Source organism: Neovison vison, chromosome 4, assembly GCF_020171115.1.
Source record: "Neovison vison isolate M4711 chromosome 4, ASM_NN_V1, whole genome shotgun sequence".
NCBI lineage: Eukaryota > Metazoa > Chordata > Mammalia > Carnivora > Mustelidae > Neogale > Neogale vison.
The window spans coordinates 161,538,792-161,560,510 of NC_058094.1; the positions used below are offsets into that span (position 1 = coordinate 161,538,792).

General features: G+C 37.4%; 1 long non-coding RNA gene across 1 annotated transcript in view; it reads left to right on the forward strand.

The window, feature by feature from the left end:
* Positions 1-9,895: 9,895 nt before the first annotated feature.
* Positions 9,896-21,719, forward strand: part of LOC122904826 — a 29,411-nt gene continuing 17,587 nt past the window's right edge. Inside the window, exons 1-2 of the long non-coding RNA XR_006384266.1 lie at positions 9,896-10,019; positions 10,903-10,946. This is a non-coding gene — a long non-coding RNA (uncharacterized LOC122904826). The remainder of the gene's footprint in view (positions 10,020-10,902; positions 10,947-21,719) is intronic.

Here is a 21,719-nt window from a genome sequence, read left to right on the forward strand (position 1 = left end):
CCCCATCATTTTTTTTTTTAAACTACGATGTTCTAAATGCTGATGTATCAGTGAATGAAACAAAGTGTGTATCCTCATGGGATTTATATTCTAGTGAATGACCAGAACCTAAGTATCAGTCAATATAGTAATATTCTTTAATTGAGCAACTTCTAGGTGTTAGATGATTATATGCCACTTTTTTAAAATTGACATATAATGTATTATTAGCCCTAGGGGTACAGGTCTGTGAATTGCCAGGTTTACACTCTTCACAGATCTCACCCTAGCACATAGCCTCCCCAATGTGATTATATGTCACTTCTGAGTTAATCCTCAAAATAACTCTAAGAAGTAGAGATATATCACTGAACTTATTTTTGTAGAGATTAAAAAAAAAACCTGAGGTTAAGACAAAGCTAAATAATATTTTTAGTGTCACATACCTAGTAAGAAGTGGAACTTGGATTTGAACCCATATTCCCCTGACTGCTAAGAAGAACAGCCCAAACTGGCTTTAAATATCAGGGTGACAGCCTATGCGATCAAGAAAATTACATGCTTTAGGGGCACCTGGGTGGCTCAGTGGGTTAAGCCTCTGCCTTCAGCTCAGGTCATGATGATCTCAGGGTCTTGGGATTGAGCCTCGCATCGGGCTCTCTGCTGGGCGGGGAGCCTGCTTCCTCCCCTCTCTGCCTGCTGCGCTGCCTGCTTATAGTCTCTCTCTCTCTATTAAATAAATAAATTAAATCTTTAAAAAAAAGAAAACTACGTACTTTATACATGTTATATGTTACAGTGAAAAGTCCAAACTAAGATATGACTGTTTATATATTAATTTTATATCACGAGTTTTACTTCTTGTAGAGCTATAGGGGTCGTAAATGACAAGGTATTTGTTTTCATGTTAAACCCTTTGACTATTAAACTAATGCACTTTTTGCAGCTTCTTACAGTGTTTCCAATCCTCTATAAGGAAAACATTTTGCTTGCCTACAAAGTATAATTTTAAAACATTTCTAAAAATTTTCAAATGTGATGTGATATTCTAGTGATGGAAAAAGACTGTTCAGTACTCTTTTCACTCTGAGTTCTCTTTGGCTTCCCTTTGGGTTGCTTCTTACCCGTCAACTTTCTGAGACATCTTGAGCCTTGGTCCAGGGAACCTGCTGTCCGGGCCAGTGGAGCTCTCAGCAGTGCTGGGACTCACTACCAAGCAGGAAGCTGGCAGCTCTGAATACCATCGTTTCAAAAGTTTCCAGAAATGAGTACTATTCTCCAGAATGCTGGGATTCTTTTACATGGACAAGTGCTTCATTGCCTGAGAAGTGTTAATGAGAATTTTGCAAGGGAGTGGGGGAGGCCAAACCTCAGGGTCTTTTCAACTCTCAGCTCCCAGGACCCACATACATTTCCTAGAAGCCCTGTGGGGAAAGGAAAGACAGAGAGCCAGACACTAAGAACTGCAGAGGACCTGCAGCATACAGAATGTTGTACTACAAACATAAGGAAAACAATGTGTGTTGTCTTTACCCCTGAGGATTTTATATTCTAAAGGAGGAAGGGAAAGTATTTTGAAATACCCAACTCAGTCAACAAGTCATATGCCTAATTAGAGCTGTGTAGCCACTGGAGAAATGTATAGTAACTACAGCATTCTCCTTCTCTGACAGTTTCTCTCCAGAAGCCACATAATATCATGGTTGAAAATATGAACTCCAGAACCATATGCCCCGGGTTAGAATCCTTACCCTGTAACTGCCTAGTTGTATAGCCTCAGCTTCATTGTATAATCTCTTGTGCCATAGTTTCCTTTTGGGTAAGATGGGGATAATAATAGTCATTTCCTGTAGCACTGTTGTATTAAATGAGCTAATATAGGGGCGCCTGGGTGGCTCAGTCGTTAAGCATCTGCCTTCGGCTCAGGTCATGATCCTGGAGTCCTGGGTTTGAGCCCCACATCAGGCTCCCTGATCTGCTGGAAGCCTCCTTCTCCCTCTCCCACTCCCCCTGCCTGTGTTCCCTCTCTCGCTGTGTCTTTCTCTGTCAAATAAATAAATGAAATCTTTAAAAAATAAATGAGCTAATATATAGAAAGTGCTTGTATAACAGTATTTGACTAAGGTAAGAGCTATAGTAAGTGCTTCTCTAGCCAGTGTCATATCATTTGTTTTTAAGACAGAGTTGAAGATCGAGTTGCTTCTTCATACTAGTAGTAGTAGTAGTAGTTGTTGTTGTTGTTGTTGTAATGTTTATGTAGTGAATGCTCAGTGTGGAAATGGGACATGTCCTATCTCATTTAATTCTCATAACAGTCATATGTAATCTATACAATTTTAAACTTCATTCAAATACAGAGAAAACGAGGCTTAGGGAGGTTTAAATAACTTCACAGACTCAAACCTGACTCTTCCAGAACCCATTTTCTATTATGATCTGTTGATTCTTTTCCTTCATGAAGTAATGTCAGAATATTCTACTGTTTGAGATGGATCGTAATGCTGAAAGAAATTTGATAAGGGGTTAGAGGAAGGAATTTAATAGCTCTTTAAATCTTACAATTAAAAGCAATCGAGGTGCAGGTATAGCAGTAGAGTTTTGATGCCTCTAAAGCTTTTTTTTTTTTTTTTTAAAGAATATGAACCATACATTGGAAGTCCCATCAGATTATATTTCCAATTTCTGAATATCTTCTCACTGATATTTATTATAAGGGGAGAGACTGATTGAAAAGACACCATTTCTGAGGCCACAGTTACTAGAATTTTACTCAGGTTTTGATCCAGAAAAATATAAAGACTGTCGGAGCTATGAGAAATCCGTTGAGGCAAGAAAAGGAGAAAAAGGATCCGTGTTCTAGAGACAGATACTCTGCACTATAATAGAACAACAGGTGGCTCTTTACAATTGATGACTGAATCCTCCATGGTGGGCCCAATCCAGTTTTAAAAGATCTAAATTGAGAAGAGAGCTAGTGATGCTCCAAGAGGTGTCAAGTTAATGCTGAAGTTTTAGTCAGTCCTTTGGGGAAGAAAAAAGAGATAGGTTTATTAAAATTGCCTGTGTATTATACTATGAAAACTTCTACAAGGATGGGCTTCAATTTGGGCAGCTCTGTTGCTGCATCTTAAAGGCCTTTGATTTTAATATATAATAATGAATAAAACTACTGGTGGGTATCCTCCTGAGTCATAATATAATCAGAGGAGAATGGCTAAGTCTGGCTCTCATTTCTTTTTGCTATTGAATATTTGCTCTCAGCCAGATGCACCTATGCTGAGAACACAACAAATCACTCTATATATAGTGGAGGAAACCAAGGGGATTTTGTCAGAAGGGAAGTATGAATTGATGAGAGTCAAATAAAAATATGGTTTTGAAATTATTGAGTGTTCTAGAAGAGATCAACTCCAGGTGTCCAGGACCCTCTAAGCAAGTCAAAACTTTACTATAAACCCATTCTCCACCCCCACCCCCAAACAAAACAAACAAAAAACCAACCACATGGTTTATCAGAGAAATGCCAACTCCACTTTCTACCAATAGGCCCAGCCCCATGCTGGTCATAGATAACTCTAAAGGTAGAGCTTAACACTAGGATTTAGCACTACGTACCTTTTAATTGCCCCATCACTGGCTGCTGATTACCTAGGCTGGTGATATCTGAGTTAAGGCTTCTCCTTATGATACTAAAGACATTGTTTCCTGAATGCTGGGCAAGATTTCTGTGTGCTCTGCATTCTGTACCTTTCTCACTTGGCAAACTGTGCTATCTTGGTTGAGTTGGTTTGAAGCCAAATTCCCTTCCTTTTATATTTCTTCCCATCCCCAAATAAAACCATTGTGTGGCCCCGATTTTTCACTTTTTCTTCTGTGCACATTCTTTTCAAAGTATTTTTACATTTCCTCCCGTCAAATGCTGGAGTTTAATGTCGCTACCCTTTGACTTGACTTAATTGCTCTTTTGACCTGTTTTTTTTTCAATGGAAGGTAGAAGAAGAAAATGTGTAGAATGCCACTTCTAAGCATAGTCTCAGGAAGTCCTGGATGCTTTGGCTTTTCGCCTTGTCTTCATGATGAAAATAAAAACAGGCTAGCCTGCTATAAGATGAGAGACCACATGAAGCAGAGCCAAGTGAACTCACTTGTCCCATCCAAGATTCCAGACATGTCTTTCCCAAATCAGGAAAATCACCTCACTGACTTAAAGCTGACATAATTAAGTATCACAATTAGCAGAACCACCCAGCCCCTGCGATAACTCTTGGGGAAGCAGGGAATGATAGTTGTTTTAAACCACTAAGTTTCAAGCCCTGCTTGAATATGAGCTGGTATCTTCAGCTCCTAGAACAGTGAAACAGTCAAATAGTGTCCTATTTGACATTCAGTACTTTTCATAGCAAAAATACTAAATAAGTGATATCTTGGAATTCACATCAGTGAACATTTGGATCGCTCTTTAATTTCTAATCAGATCTAAATTTATTTTTCTTATTAACCAACATCCTCTTTTTTGGACTGTGTCTCTTTTGTATTCTTAATTTGATGTCCTCTTGGTTTCTGTTTTAATTTTCACTTAGAAATGAATAATGAATTTAAGAGATTAATAAACTTTCTAAATGCCTTTGGTATTTTTTTGGTAGAAGATTTTAGAAAGTAAAAGGAACCATGTGAAGAGATGGACAAATAACCCAAAATCAAATGAGAATGGAAGATTTGCCTTGATCATATGAATTTGATGATAAAATTCTGAGTCACAAAATAATTGTTAGGGGTATTACTACATCACAAAAAATCCTTGTATTTTTATTTATGTGATTTCAAATAGTTGTCACCTGTCCTTCATTTCACATGTTCTAATAATTTTGATTTTTCTTAAAACTTCATTAAGAAGCCCAGGCATTAAAAGTAACTAGATCTTTTTTATTTGATGACTAGGTCTTTCTGCTTAGTAGAATTCAGGATATAGTTATGTTTTCTTCCATCTTCTAATAGTTTAAGATCTTCAACCAAGGAACCACTTTTTTATGATTGCCAGCAGTATTCATCTATAAAATGTGCATAGATATTGGGCATGAAGTCTTTAGATGTGAGGAATTTAGGATGGGACATATACCACAATAATTTTTTTTTTTTGCATTACTTCTCCTTTGGGATAAAATCCATCAAATTCCAATATCAACTTTATGTGGCAAGGCAATGAGCACTTTTGGATTATTTGTCCATTCTCTGCATGTGAAACAGTAGTACATTGTTAGCATTAGAAAGCGGCTGTACTCTGTGGAGATGTTGAGGATGTTGTTCTGTTGGTATGGCTGAGGACTGGCTGCTTGTGTCCTCTTTACAGGGACAAGTGATACTACAATCCAAATGGGCAACTCAGAAAGGGATGAATAAAAAAGAAATAGCCTATGTTCTTTTAATTATCACACTAGACTGTAGCCATTTAAGGTTTGGCGCTTGATTGCATTCCTTGTCTCTCGAGGTATAGGAACATTTCCCATCATGGCCTGGCTGTTGATGCAAAGATGCTCTGAAAGCCTTGCTCTTGTTTCATTCTTCCTCTGCCTCATTAACTTGTTCATTTTAATGATTACATCTTTATAAAATCTAACATTTCAATATCAAATGTTTCATTCTTAAATTAAGCATTAAAAAATAGGGACGGGGGAAAGTTGATCATCATACAGTCTTTCCGCATCTGTTTCTACATGTGCAATGATTCCAGTTCATTATTTTGGGGGTGTGCAGGGGCTCATGTATCCCTGTGTCCTTACTGTCTGTTAATACAACTCCATTTGTCCTTGTATTCAAAGCACATTTATTGAGCTCTTTCAATGTCCAAGGCCCTGGAGAGATGCATTGAGGGAAAGAAACAGAAACTTCAAACCCGCCTTAAAAGAACATGTATCTCTTTCCCTAGAAGGGACCAATTTTGAGGAAATCCTGATGAAGGAAAGGTAACACATTAGCATAAAGGAAAAGAGACTTAAATATTAAAACCTGAAGACTGGGAGTAGACACAGGAAAGGAACAGGATATTAGGGAGATACACCAGGGCTTTGCTTCAAGAACTTGTGAAGCTCCCTATTTGTATTTATGCCCTTTTCTCTGGATTTGTTATATTTGTAATTTAAAATATCAGTAAGATAAGAGTATGTTGCTAATATTTCAAAGAGAGAGACATGGGGAATAGTTACCAAAAAATGGTTAGAGGCTATTAAAAAACTAGGGACAGTTAATTTTTACAAAGACAATTAAATTGGTTCTTCATTTCAGTATAAATTAGACCCATGCTGAGATTAGAGTATTCAGGTATGATTTTATTATTCTACCCAAAGAATAAAATATGGCCTATGTGTAGGTGTCATAAATTAGCTTTACCTTATATCCTACTCTAAGTGTCTATGTCATCCAAGTTAACAGATACTGAGTATTTGATCAATTAAAATATGGCTCAGTTGGTTAAGCAGCTGCCTTCGGCTCAGGTCATGATCCCAGAGTCCTGGGATCGAGTCCCACATCGGGCTCCTTGCTCGGCAGGGAGCCTGCTTCTCCCTCTGCTTCTGCCTGCCTCTTTGTCTGCCTGTGTTCGCTCGCTCTCTCTCCCTCTCTCTCTGGCAAATAAATAAATAAAATCTTTAAAAAAAAATATGCTGGTTTACTTTCTATGGGAACAAATAACTCCCTATTCTATACAGTGATCTTGTTCTTCAAAATTCAGGTCTTTACAATATCTGTAAAAATTGGATCTGCATGATTCCAATCTATATTATTTTGAAAATTTTTAAATTTTGATTGTGTTTGAGTTTTTCACACTTCCAATGACTGTTTTAGCACCACGTAAATTCAACAAGTATCTATTCAGTGTTTACTCTGTGCTAGACACAGTTTTAAGTGTTGAGGATATAGCAATAAAAGACAAAATTTCCATCTTCATGGAACTTAAATTATAGGAGAGGAGATATACAATAAAAAGAAGACAGTAAAGTAGGTAGTACTTCGGTCAGTGATGTGAATTTTGAAGATACATAGAGTAGAATAAAGGGGATAAGAAGTGTAGAAACCTCTAGATATTGTGCCAGCCTTGGGTTTGGGGAGGAGTGGTGGTGAGTCAGTGGCTATAGCAGAGAGTGGAAGAAGTAGGAAATGAATACAAAAATAGAGAGAGAGACTATCCCCTGTAGGGCCTGTGGACCATGGAAAGGCTTCAGCTTTTACCTACTTCAAGTGAGAAGCCATTGGAGAGTTCAAGTCAAACTGTAACACGCTTAACCTACATTTTAATAGATTTTAACTTTTTTGAAAGGTTGCTATGTTGAGAATAGATTGAAGCGGTGCAAGAATAGAAGTAATCAGAGCCACTGTTGCAGCAAGCTGGGCAGAAGTTGGTACTGGTTTTGGCCAGACTGTAGCAGAGGAAGTGCCCAGATTCTGAATCTATTTTGAAGGTCAAATCATACATTTAACTCGCTGGCTGGATATGAGGTATGAGAGAAAGAGAATTCTAAGTGGGACCTGAGAAACCAGAACGATGGAATTGCTTTTTACTGGGATGGGAGGGGCTGCAGAAAGCAGGCTTGAGAGTGAGAGCCAGAAATTGGGTAATAGACGATCTGAGATGTGTAACCATGTACAAGTGGAGATGTTAAGTACACAGTTGCATAATTGAGTCTGGAGTTAAGGGGAGAAATTCTGGCCAGAAATATAAATCTAAGAGTCATCAGCATAGAGATGGCTTTTAAGTTCAGGAGAAGAGATGGAAGTATGTAAGAAACTACTGTAGACAATGAGATAATATCTCAGGGCAGAGCTTTGGAGAATGAAACTGCTGACATATCTAAGAGTTGAGAAGAATGAGCAAAAGTGACTAAAAAGGCATAGCCAGTGTAGTTGTAGGATTTGAGATATGCTCTCTTTTATTTGAGCAGGGCTTCTTGGTGTATAAGTATTTTTAATGAAATATTTCATTAGATTTATTTAAAAATTTATTTAAAATACGATGGAGTGCCTGGGTGGCTCAGTTGATTATGTATCTGACTAAGGCTCAGGTTATGATCTCCAGGTCCTGGGACTGAGCCATGTGTTAGGCTCACACTCAGTGGGAAGTCTGTTTGTCCCTTTGCCTCTCCCCTACTTATGCTTTCGCTCTCTCAAATAAATAAATAAAATATTTTAAAAAATAGAATATGTTTATAGCAGCAGTGTCCATAATAGCCAAAATATGGAGAGAGTCCAGATGTATGTCAACAGATGAATGGATAAAGAAGTTGTAGTATATGTGTATATATACATACACACTTACATCATGCAATGGAATATTACTCAGCCACCAAAAGAATGAAACCTTGCTATTTGCAAGGACTTGGATGGAACTAGAGGGTTTTATGCTAAGCGAAATAAGTCAGAAAAAGACATTACCATATGATTTCACTCATATGTGGAATTTAGGAAACAAAACAGAAGAACATAGAAGAAAGGAAGGGAGGGAAAAATAATACAAAATAAGATAAAAACAGAGAGGGAAGCAAACCATAAGAGATTCTTAACTATATGAAACAAACTCAGGGTTGCTGGAGGGGATGTGGGTAGGGGGACGGGGTAACTGGGTGATGGGCATTAAGGAGGGCATGTGATGAAATGAGCAGTAGGTATTCTGTGCAACTGATGAATCACTAAATTCTACCCCTGAAACTAATAATATGCCATAGATTAGCTAAATTGAATTCAAATTAAAAAAAGAAATAAAATAAAATAGAAAATACAGTGAAAATTCATATAATCTTTCTGCTTTATTGAATCTTTATGTTTTTTAGTGCACTGTAGCACTATAGGTAATTGGACACCTCCGTGTACTCTTCAGCTTCCATTCCTCTTTCTCTCCCTTCAGAAGTCACCACCCCCACTTCGAAATTAATGTCTTTTATTATTATGCATATTTTCATATGTAAGTATATGTAAATAATTTTTTGTACTATATGTTTGTATATTCTCTAGGGGCTAAGAACACACTGTCTCAAAATGTACCATTTTGGCATATTGATTATTTTAAATAAAAATTACTTAAGAGTCAGCCTATGCAAGAACACTAAGACCCTCTTCTGTCCCCCTAAAACAGGAAATAGATCTCCCATGTGAAAGGAACCATCCCTGTACTAGAAGATAGAGATGTCCCTATCTCCAGAGATGGGAAATTTAGAGCTGAGAAGCTCTAAAAACAACCTTGTAACTTTTTACTACCCCTGCCCAAATTCTGTTCAGCATTCCTTACTAATTGAAGCTCCCAGAGTTTTCTTTGTCTTGTCAATTTCTCACAGATAGCTTGTCTCTTTGTCTAAACAAAGACACTTCTTTAGGTCTCAATTTTATTATTAAACCTCCATGTGCATGTAACAAAACTTTGATTTTTTTTTTCTCCCGTTAATGGTCTTGTAAATTTAAATCTTAGTCCAGCTGGAAAAACTTGAGGGTAGAAGCAGAATTTTTCCTTCCCTTCAATACATACTATAGGATGGAAAATTTTAGAGTTTAGGAGCAAATGGTCAAGAAAGAATTCTTGAGATATCTTCAGGGCAAAAAGGTGGTTTTATTAAAGCACAGGCATAGAACCTGTGGGCAGAAGGAGCTGCTCTGGGATAGTGACGGATGACTGATTACATACTTTCAAGTTGGGAGGGAGTTAGGGGTAATGGAAGTCTTTAAGGAGTTTGGAAGCAAGGTTTCCAGGACCTTGAAGGTCTAGCTATTAGGATAAGGTCATTTACTACTATCTAGTAAACCCTTAGTCACGAGACACTTCAGACGTATATCAGTGGACTCTATCTTTAGAGGATGATTGCTAACGTATATCTTGGGGAGGATAGAGATAAAGGAAGTTTCCAAAAGGATTTTCATATGTTAAAGAAGACTTAAAGGATCCTGGAGGTCTGGCTACTGTCAAGCTAAAGTTGTCTTTTGCCTCTAGCTAACTACTAACGTTGAGGCAGTTGAGTTCCTGGAAGAAGGTCATTCTGCCTCTCTCAAGGACTTGTCAATGGATTGTAAGTTATATGGAAGTTAAATTTTTTTGTTTATTTTGCCTTTGTTCTCTACATTATTATATATATATATTTATATATAATATTTGCATATAAATATTTATATTTAAATAAAAATATATTTTCCAGGTTTTTAAGCTTTTCTGTATAACCTGTACATTGCCTTCTACACCTCTTGATTTGTGTTTGCTTAGTAACATATTTTAGAAATATTCTGTTGTAAGAATGTGTTGCAGCATATTTTTCTAAACATTTTATACAGGATATTTAGGGCTGTTTTTAGTTTTTGCTATTTTCAGTAATGATGCTGCAAATATTCATATATTATCTTTAATGTACCAATGTGTGTGTGGTTTTATCTAGCATATAAATCCAGGGGTGGAATTGCTGGTCATCTAGTGTGTGAATTTTTCATCTTATTGAATATCACCAAAGCCTCTTCAAAGTGATTGTGTCAACTTACAGTGCTACTAGAAATGAATGAGAGCTCCATTTGCTGGACTCCTTGGCAACCCTTAAATCTGATGGGACCAAATGACATCTCATTGTTGTTTTAATGTTTGTTTCTTTCAAATTCACTTTTTCAAAAGTTTATTGTCCTTTTGGGTCTTCTCCTCTGTAAAGGGCCTGGTTATCATAACTTTGCCGTGTTGTGATTTTGTTTCTCAATGCTTTACACGTAGGGAAATTCACATTAAATTCTGATTTTTGTTTTTCTTAAGAAGCAACATCTGTTGCCAAAAAGTTGCCAACTTTTTCGTAAGGTGACAGTTGACAGGAGATCTTGAGCTAGACCATACACCTCTTGGTTTTCTAGTCTGAAATACTCCTTATCATATTACCAGTAGCCTACTTTACTCATTTATTTTATCCATCTGACTCCTAGAAGCATCTGAATTGAGGATCCTGTCCCAGAAGCCCATGAACCAGGTTAGGAATCCAAAATTCTCCTAGGTTTCTTTAGAGAATATTGTTTAACAAGAATAAATACTTGTTTAAATGACATACACAGAAATGCTATTCTTTTTTTTTTTTAAAGATTTTATTTATTTGACAGAGAGAGATCACAAGTAGGCAGAGAGGTAGGCAGAGAGAGAGAGAGAGGAGGAAGCAGGCTCCCTGCCAAGCAGAGAGCCCAATGCGGGACTCGATCCCAGGACCCTGAGATCATGACCTGAGCTGAAGGCAGCGGCTTAACCCACTGAGCCACCCAGGCACCCCCAGAAATGCTATTCTTAAGAGCTGACAAAAAACCCTTAAGTTTATTTTGTAGACGTATTTCCACTTTAGGTAATTTCCAAAGCATGAAAGTCCAAATTTTTAAAAGCAGATGATTATTCTGTGTTCTAAAGACCTTTATAGGTCTATTTTAAAATTTACCGAAACTCATTATGGGGTTTATTTTACAAAGCAACCTCTCCTAACACACTTAAAACATACATAATTATTCAGCCAATGTATACTTAATAACCTATAATTATAGCTCACTTTTACATAAAGGAAGTTTCATGTACACTTTGTGATAACATTTTCAGCTAATTCAAAAAAGTAATACATTCATTAGCACCTGCCTTACTTAAAGGTTAGGGTGATGTAACCCTGGAAAAAATAATGGAAAGCTTGGAATAAGAGGGAGAGGAAAAGTGTGAGGGGTTTTGAGTGGCGATTAACAAATGAGATTCTGGGGCATTTCTTCACTGATGAGGATCTGGGATGCAAGGCTGATCCAAAGGAAGCAAATTATTTCCCTGGGGCACTATGTCTGCTCTTCTGGTAGCTGCTACCACATAAATATTAATGTCTGTTTTGAGTAGCATAGCCTCAATGACTGTGCTCACTTCAGGCATGGATAATGCAGAAAAACAAGGATATAATACATTATTAACTTCCCAGTGTTCTTTGTACAAAATAAACTTTAAAAGTGATTCTAACTAGGGACTCCTGGGTGGCGCAGTTGGTTAAGCGTCTGACTCTTGGTTTCTGCTCAGGTTCTGATCTCAGGGTCCTGATCTCAGGGTTGGGAGATGGAGCCCCACTTGGGGCTCTAAGTTCAGGGAGTCCACTTAAGACTCTCTTTCCCTTTCCCTCTGCCCATCCCTCCCTGAGCTCATATGCTCTCGCTCTCTCTCCCTCTATAAAATAAATTTTTAAAAAAATTAATAAAGGTGAATCTCACTAGACTGATTTATACTTTGTGTTATATTGTGGTATTACTATTATATATTGCAATATTATCAGACCAAAATATGAAAACAAAACCTCCTAAATTCAAATTGAATACTGTTTTCACTGATTTATTTATTCCTTCAGCAAATGTTTATTGAGTACCTACTATGTGCTAGGAACTAGAAATAAAACCACCAAAAATCTCTGCTTTGTAGAGCTTGTCTCCTGTGGTTGTACAGCTCATGTTTTACATGCGTTGCCCATACATGTGTATTCAGATGTATCCTCAACTACTGCTTACTAGCACATCTCCACTCATCTTGGAAGCTTCAAGTTCTGTCTTCCATGCTATTACTTTTTTGCTGTCACTCAACCAGTCCTTGGTGGTGGCAGATGTAGAGGCATGACAGAAAGGTGGGGATTGATGCCATTTCAAAAAGGTACAGAACAAAAATAATATAAGCCCATTTCCTATCATATTTTATCTACTTCCAGGTAGACCTCAGAAAGACACATGTTGTTTTACATTTTTGTATACATTTTTCCTCTTTTGAGCCAACGCTTTATTAGGGCAGTAGTTTGATCTTTATCTGATGATTCTATCAATTATACTCAAAGTCAATAGAAGATGTAAGACAAAGAAATCCAAGGGAGAGAAAAGTAGAAGGATGCAGAGGTCAGTTGAATAAACAACAAACAATGTAAATGGTTGTAAAGATTAGGAAGACTAGTAGGTGGGATATTGAATTGGTATTGAATTAAGATATTAGCAGAAGCAAGGTGCCTGTGGGCCTGTAACTGAAATGAAGTTTTACAGTCTCCTTAATGGGAGAGGGTTGAAGATATTGAATTTAAAGGAGTATTCAAGGATATTAAAGAAGAGTTTGGAAATATCTGAGTTTTCTGCTTCTTACAAATATTTGATTTGGTTATCTGAAGAAACATTCCCTGTGTAGAATACCTGAAATGCTTGATAAAATGTAAATAGTGTCTTTTTAAAAGCATCGCTGAGCTTTTGGGAGAGTTGGGGAAATCACTAGAGACCAGAGCTGTAAGGAATCATGAATTCAGAAAGATAAATAAGGACTGGAGCAAGCGTTTATTATGGAGATATCTGAAAATTCCTTTGTGGTTGAGAAGCTGGGGCTTTGAAGATCTGTGCATTCAGTCAAACCCATAGGCTACAGTGGAGACCAAAACTGTAAAAAAGTGGCACTCTTGTTGGAAATCAGCAAGCAAAAAAATGATGAAGCTGAGGGAAGAGCTCAATATTCTTACCTCAGTTTTGGCTCCAGGTGAAGTAGATAGATAGATGGATAGACAGATAAAAATCTCTCCATGGAAAATGCCTATACCCATGTAACTGTAGGCAGTCCATACAGATTTTAGACAATCCCCATACAAATGGGAATCCAGAGTAATTTTATGGCCAAAAAGCCAGAGGTAAACATGAATTTTAAATTGTTCCAAATTACCCACAAGAATGACACTTTAACTGACATTACATCAATAGTGATAAAACTGGAGAAACATTAAAAAAAAATCTTCGAAGTCTTGAGAGAAAATAATTGTCATCCTCGAGTTGATCATCCAGAAAAATAATTGTTTTTTATTTGGAATCTGAACAAAATAAAGAGGCTTTCAAACATTAGTAGCAACAACAAAAACTGAATTTACCATTAACAAACTTTCATTCAAAGATATTCTAAAATTATGCTTCAGGAAGAAGGAAAATGATCTCTGAAGCAAAGTCTGAAATTCAAGAGATAATGATGAACTGGTAAAGCTGAGGAGAAAACTAAATGACATTGAGTGTTTAAAGTAATAATACAATGACGTCTCAATGTGGAGTTGAAAATATTGGGAGGAACTGTCTCTCAAGAAGGATAGGCTGAAGGGTGCCTGGGTGGCTCAGTCAATTGTCTGTCTGCCTCTGGCTCAGGTCATGATCCTGGGGTCCCTGTTTCCTCTGCCTGCAGCTCTCCTTCTGCGCGCGTGCGCACATGCACACATGCACACACACACTCTCTCTCTCTCTCTTTTTCTCTCTCCCTCTCTCTCTCTCAGTCAAATAAATAGTAAAATCTTAAAAAACCAAAAACGGCAGAACTAGTGTTATGAGGCAGCAATATTTACAAAGACGTAAAAATTTAGTAGTGCCATATTAACCCATGAAATGAAGCAATGAAACAAGAAAGCGAGTCCAGAAACAGAACAACATACATATGTAGCTTGATATTTGTCTTGACAGATCAGAGGAGAGAAGATGGACTGCTGTTATTGTTGTTATTTTGTAAACTTTTTTTTTTTTTAATTTGACAGAGACGCAGCGAGAGAGGGAACATAAGCAGGGGGATTGGGAGAGGGAGAAGCAGGCTTCCCCCTGAGCAGGAAACCCAATGGTGGGGCTCGATCCTAGGACCTTGGGATTATGACTTTGGGATTATGACCAAAGGCAGACACTTAATGCCTGAGCCAACAGTCACCCCGAGAAGATGGACTGTTTAACAAATTGGTTTTATAGATGGGAAAAAAAAAGGAACTAGGACTATAACTCACACCATACACCAAATTCAGTTCCAGATGGACCTACATGTGGAAAGAAAACTCTAAAATGTTTACAAGACAATACAGGAGAATATCTTGTGCCTGAGAGTCACAGAAAGATTTCATTAAGACCTTTTAGAAAAGCACAGAACATAAAGGAAAATACTGAAAAATATGTTAAAATTTATATCTGGCATTGATTATCATCAAAGACCCCATAAGGAGAATAAAAATACAAGACTCCTACTGGCAGAAAGTTATTTACAAAATGTATAACTGTCAAAGACTAGAATCAGAGCATAGCAAAGACTTCTGTAAATCAACCATAAAAAGTCAAACCAAGAAAAAAGACAAAGGCAGTTCATGGAGGAGGAAACATGAATGGTTCAAGAGCAAATTAAAATATACTTAATTATATTAGTAATCAAGGGAAAACAAGATAAGGTCATCATGAAATACCATTTCACCTCCAACAAACCAGGGTAACAATAAAATATCTCACAGTAGCCACTGTTGAAAAATATGTGGGACAAGAAGAGTACCCTTGGAGTACTGGTGGGAATAGAAATCAGCACGTCTCCAAGGAAACAATTTTCCTTCCCTTCTGCGTGGTCAACAATCCTTTGATGTAGCAATAACTCCCTTAGGAGTATACTCGACAAGTAGGGAAGAACATATCCAGTTTGATACCATACTTGTGCTATAAAATAAAAGTAAAGCAAGAAAACACTATATTTGGTATATTCCATTTGTTTGGGGGGGGGTTACATGAGTTATCTTATTATTTTTCTGAAATTTGTACCTAAATGTTATATGTAGTTTTTTTGGAAGAAGTGAGGTAAATATTAGAAACTATTTGTGTGTTATTCAATATTATCATGCGTTAGTAAATCAGTTGGTAACTATAAATCTCGTTTTATGATACCTTCATAGTATGGATATAATGGTTCCCAATGCTATCTTCCTATAGCCCTTTGTTAAAGATTGCCTCCTTCCAAGATAGATCTCAGAATTGAGAAGTCACCTCCTCCCACTCCACTTCTGCCCTGCCTCATTACATAGCTGATAAATAGATTTGTATTCCCGTACCTAGCATAAGCAGAAAAGCATGCCATTTTCCTAGGCACTAGTCTCCATGTTGAGGTGTTACACTTTGTTGATGTATACATACTCAGCCTTACCTCCAGAGCACACATACAGCTAGCATGCCAAGGTATGATCCATGCAAATACCAATAACCTCATAAAACCTGGAACAATTCTCATGTTGGAACTGCTTCTGAGTCTGGCTTCTTATACCAGATGTGGTCTTATATGGATTCTTTTATAGACATCCTCTTCCCTCCCCACCACCATAACCAGTGTCCCCTACCGGAAGGTCCCTCCACTTCCAAGTATTTCAGTCAATGCACACGGATCCTGGAGAGAAAAGTTCACTGGTTTCACAACTCAGTCTTTTCTTGGGTCCTACAGGAATACCCCACAACAAAGATAACACCTTTCATGGTAGAGTGAAATAAGTGAAAGTTTAGATTTTGATTGTATTGGATAAAAAATTTTCCAATATCTTCAACTTTATTTCAGCTTTGGAATTGGATTATTTATTAATTCTTCTAATTATTTTATCTTTTCACTTTGATATGTATCATTTTATAATTCTGATCAAGTTGCAATACCCACATCAAGTAGAATTAATCATTATTTACTGGCAGATGGTTGCAGAGAACATTGGGCAGAAGCTACAAAAAAAAAAAAAATCCCTAAACCTCTTTCTACCTTCTTAAAAAGTATTAGTTACACATAAGTTAGAAGCTTTCATTTGAATATGGATGATTCACTGCATCTGTGCCTCTGTAATCCCCTTCACCCTTAAGATTTTCCGTGGTCTGACATCAACATCACTTTGGCCTGCAATAGCAAGTTAGTCATGTTGCTTTTCCAATTTATATAAAGACATACTACTTTCTGAATTGATCCCCCTGGACAGTGGTTTCCAGCTTTTTAGCTTACAACCCTATATTTGTTTGATATAGACTCACAGCTTTCCAAAAAGTGCTGAATGCTACATAAATATTTAAAGAAGATAAAAAGGAGTTTTGAGAATTTGAGGTTGAGTTGTTGTATAGCTAGAAAATATGGTAGAAAAATCACAGAGTAGAATGCAGACATCACCCTATTGGGATGCCACTGTTTTGGTGTAGAATCCTACAAAATGAACATCACTGTGCCCAACATTATTATCTCCAGTTTTGAATTACAAAGCCTGCAGCCCTACAGTGATGTCCTCTAATCCATGCAGCCTAGGCATTGTTTTATTTTTTATGTTATTCATCAGTATCACAGTCTTAATCTGATTAATATATCAGTCATGAAAGAGAAACTTAGCTATGGTTCTAAAAAAAAAAAAAACCCATGTCTCTGCCCTCAGCTATGTTTTCTATATTCTTCATAAAATTTTGGATTCTTCACAGTAAAGATGAGTATCAGTTGTAGCATCCTCATTAGGGAGATGCATCTGTTTATACTAGTTTTTTTTCAACAAATATAGGAAGTGTATTAAAAATGCAAAATATGATCTCTGTATTTGCCTTTCAGAGAAACTGCTAAATGCTATCATCCATAATGCACAAGAGTTGGTAACTTTTTGCATATTTCCATTTTCTCATTACTTCCTTTCTCAAACTCAGAAAATTAAGTTGGTAAACTGAAATTTATCAAAAGCTTCAGGAGGTGGTTTCTTGGTCTTTGGGCCATTGACTTAATTACCAGCAAATAAACTGTAGAAAAAGAAAAGGTCTTGGTGAACATGATTTATATACACAACCACATATGGTAAGTCCATATCTTCCCGTTTGCCTCAAATAATTGTTATCAAGGCTCACACAATTACCACATTTTCCATTCTCCTTAGCTTCATGAGTTGGCTTGTGTTAATTGCTATGAATTACTATTTTTTTAATTACAAAATGAGTCTTGTTCTTTTTTGAACACTTGAAAAATGTAGGAAACTAAAGAAAAATATTAATATCTGCTGAATAACCCACTTTCTAGAGACAGTAAAAGCTTCTGCACATCATAAGGGGAAATTAAGTAAGTGAAAAGATAACCTACAGAATGGGGAACATATTTGTAAACCTTATAGTTATTAAGGGATCGATATCCAAAATGTAAAAGGAACTCCTCTACTCAATAGCAATCAATCAATCAGTCAGTGACCTGATTTAAAAATGGGTCAAGGACTTGGATAGACATTTCTCCAAGGAAGACATACAAATGGTTAACAGGTATATGAAAAGATGCCCAACATCACAAATCAGAGGGAAATGAAAATCAAAACTACAATGAGATATTACCTCATTCCCATTAGGATGGCTATTACTAAAAAAAAAATTGTTGACAAAGATATGAGAGGAAGTGTAACCCATGTGCACTGTTGGTGGGAATGTAAACTGGTGCAGCCACTGTGGAAAACAGTATGGAGGTGCTTTGAAAAACTAAAAATAGAACTATATGATCCAGCAGTCCCACTTCTGGGTTTCCAGAAGAGTTGAAATCAGGATCTCAAAGAGAGATCTCTACTCTCATGTTCATTGCAGCAGCCAAGATGTGGAAACAAACTGAGAGTCTATAAACAAATGAATAGATAAAGAACATGTAGTGTATACATACAGTGAAATATTATTTAACCTTAAATAAAAGGAAGGAAATCCTGCCATTTGTGACAACATGAATGAAGTAGAGGACATTGTGCTAAGTAAAATAAGCCAGTCACAGAAGGACGAATGATCCCACTTACATGAGGTACCTAAAATAGGCAAACTCATAGAAACAAAGAGTAGAATGGTAGTGGCCAGAGGTTGGGATGGGGGAAAGGGAGGAATTGCTGTTTAACAGGCATAACGTTCCAATTGTGACTGAGTCCAGTTGTGATTCATTGTATAATATTGTGCTTGTAGTGCTTCATAATACCATATGACACACTAAAAGTTGAGAGGGTAGACTCCATGTCAAATGTTCCTACCATAATAAAAAAGAGAGAGAACCAAGTGGATCTCTCTCTCTCTCTCTCATTGTTGGATTTTATTTTGCTTTGTTTTATTTTCAAAACAGAACTGGAACTCTTTAATACTGCATTACTGCTGAATTACCTTGAAATGTAAAGTTGATACTTTTTGTGAGCTGGCACATTGTTCTTCCTCTTGAATTTTAAAATTGGACTTTGCTGAGGGGAATTTCATTTTCTCTCATCTGAAATTACAAACAGATCTCTTCTGTGCCAGAGTTAAGCATGAAATCAAGGTAATTAAAGATGAGTAAAGCTAAAAGTTCCCTGAGCAAAATCAAAGCAAAGGGAAAAAATAAATAAAGACTGTCGTGACTAAAGTAGCATTACTCATAAATCCTCTGGGGCTTGTGCTTGTACTTTTGTTTTTGTTTTATTTTTTTCCCCTGTTTTCTTTTTCAGTGTAGGATTAGATCAAAATTCGAGACCAAGAGAATGGTCAGAAAGGATTGTAAGCAGGTAGATAATTGCAGTGGTCTCCTCTTCATTTCTGTAAATGTTTGCTTGTTTGTCTAATAAATGTTTGTTGTGTGGCTGTGGTGTGCCATTCTTGTTGTGTGCCAGTGCATCACATTTAGGCAAACAGGTGACAGTTTATGAGTTCCTAACTTAATACTGTCAGTGCCTTGAGCCAAAGACCACCAGGAACCACCTTTTTCTAGTTGGGTTGATTACTCATTGCAGTGGGAAAGAACACATGGGACGGGGAACTGTGGGACACTTCAGTAAGAGGGGGTTACAAAGAATCTTGTAAAGGATTTGGTCTTGGATTGAGTGATTTGAGAGAAGGTATAAGGAAGAAAAGTTTGCCCTGGACTGGATGCTGTTAGAAAAAGAGAGCATTTCTGGGTTTGGGAGTTCTGTGGGTAACACAGTAACCATGTTTTTTTGTCTGTGCTTAGGCAAAATCATGAAGTGGTCTTGTTCTGTTTCATTTTATCATTGTCTCAGGGTGACCTCATTTGAGGTTAGAGATTGTTTATGTCCGACAGAATAGAATGACCTGGCTGTGGACATGAGACCAGCTTGTAATAACATTAAAGTCTACCTGTGATAATCAGATCAGTTTCAGATGTCAGGGGCTCTTTTTTCCCCTCTCCTCTCCCCTCCCCTTCCTTTCTCTTTCTCTTTCTCTCTCTCTCTTTCTTCCCCAACACCCCCCACCCTCTTTCTCTTTCTTTTTGTGTTTTCTGTTCTGGCATGACCAGGAATTCTCCTTTCTGGGTACAGCACCGCCCTCCCTCCTCCCCCCAATTACTCTGTTTCTTCAGGCTGCTTTGCCTACAGTGGCTCACTTTCTACCCTTGCCTCTGCTGTGGCCACACAGTCTTCCCAGGGACTCCTTTCCTGCACTGTGGCCAGTGCCTAAACAGGAACAGTATCAAGGCCCTTTCATACTGCCTGGATCAGGTGTGTTGCAGGCATACCATATCGGAACTTAGAGGGACCTGGGCATCCTTAGTTCTTTTTTTCTCTCTTACTTCCCCCAATTCATAAATCTCAAATCATCATTTATTCCACAAACTTGCTACCATCCTCTTCCAGTCCATCTCCTCTGCCAATATCTTAGGCCAGGCTATTGTGCAATTTCATTGGCAGTATTACCCATCTGTCTCCCTGTGGTCACTTTTAACCCTTACAACCCCTCCCCTGCACTGCTTCCAGAGGAACCTACAAATGCAAATCCGAGAGTATTACTGCTTACCTTTAACTCTCCATGATATTTAAGACAAAGACCAATCTCATTACAAACCTTGTCACGATATAACCTTTATGTATCTTTTCAACACGTAGCTTTCTTTGACTTTATCTCCAGTACTCTAGCCATATTGCAGGTTTATCTGCTACTCAGATGGGCTCTACGTGCATATTTCCCCCCATGTCTTGACCTTTATACATGATCGTCCCTCTACTTAGAACCCACCCCTCCTCCTTCTTCCCTCTAAGCTCTAATTCACATCTAACTTGCCCTTAAGACCTCAGTCTAATGCTGTCTTACCTAAGTCCCAGCGTCTTGTTGAGCGCTACCATAACATGTTGCAGCTCCCTTCATAACACCGTCTCCCTTGATTATAAGCCCCACTCAGTGTCTCCTTTGCCCATAAGACGGTGTGTTGTAAGATGATAAGGAACTTATTTGAGTTGTTCACAGCTATACCCACTGCCTGGCATGTCGTGAATGCTCATCAAAACATTTATTGACTATTTGAACATATTAATTGCTTAATTGAATTTGACATACAAATAAAAATGCTACAATAAGTGCTACTACATTACATATATCACTGTTAGTACTAAGGCTTATTTTAATTTTAATAAACAGATTTATATAGGTTGTCTAGAGAAATTGATTAATATGTCAATATTGTTTCCTGGGAAGATGTGTCCAGAATTCTGGACAAAAAACTCATAAATATCTTTCTGTAACATACCCAATTATAATAGGTGAGCTGTCCAAGAGGCACCTGGGTGGTACAGTTGATTAAGAGTCTAATTCTTGGTTTTGACTCAGGTTGTGAACTCAGAGCTTCTCAGAGCTGAGATCAAGAGCTCAGCATAGAGTCTGCTTGAGACTGTCTCTTCCTGTGCCTCTGCCCGTCCTCTCCATGTGCTCTCTTTCTCAAAAATAAGTAAATCTTTAAATAGGTTGGCTGTCCATGATTTCTCATGTGTTTTTGTAGTAAATACTATTTCATGCTGTAGCACTTAATTTCTATATTTTTTGTTTTCTGTCTCTTCAAATGGATCATGGGGGCCTTAAAGACAAGGAATATATCTGTCATTTGTATTTTCTAGTTTCTGACATATATCAGGATTGGAGTAAATGTTGTTCTGTTAGATTTGATTTTTGCCCTTAATAAATTGGGCATGTTTAAGAAGATAATCAGTTTCCATGAAAGGAATAAATTACATCTGCCTCCCCTCTGA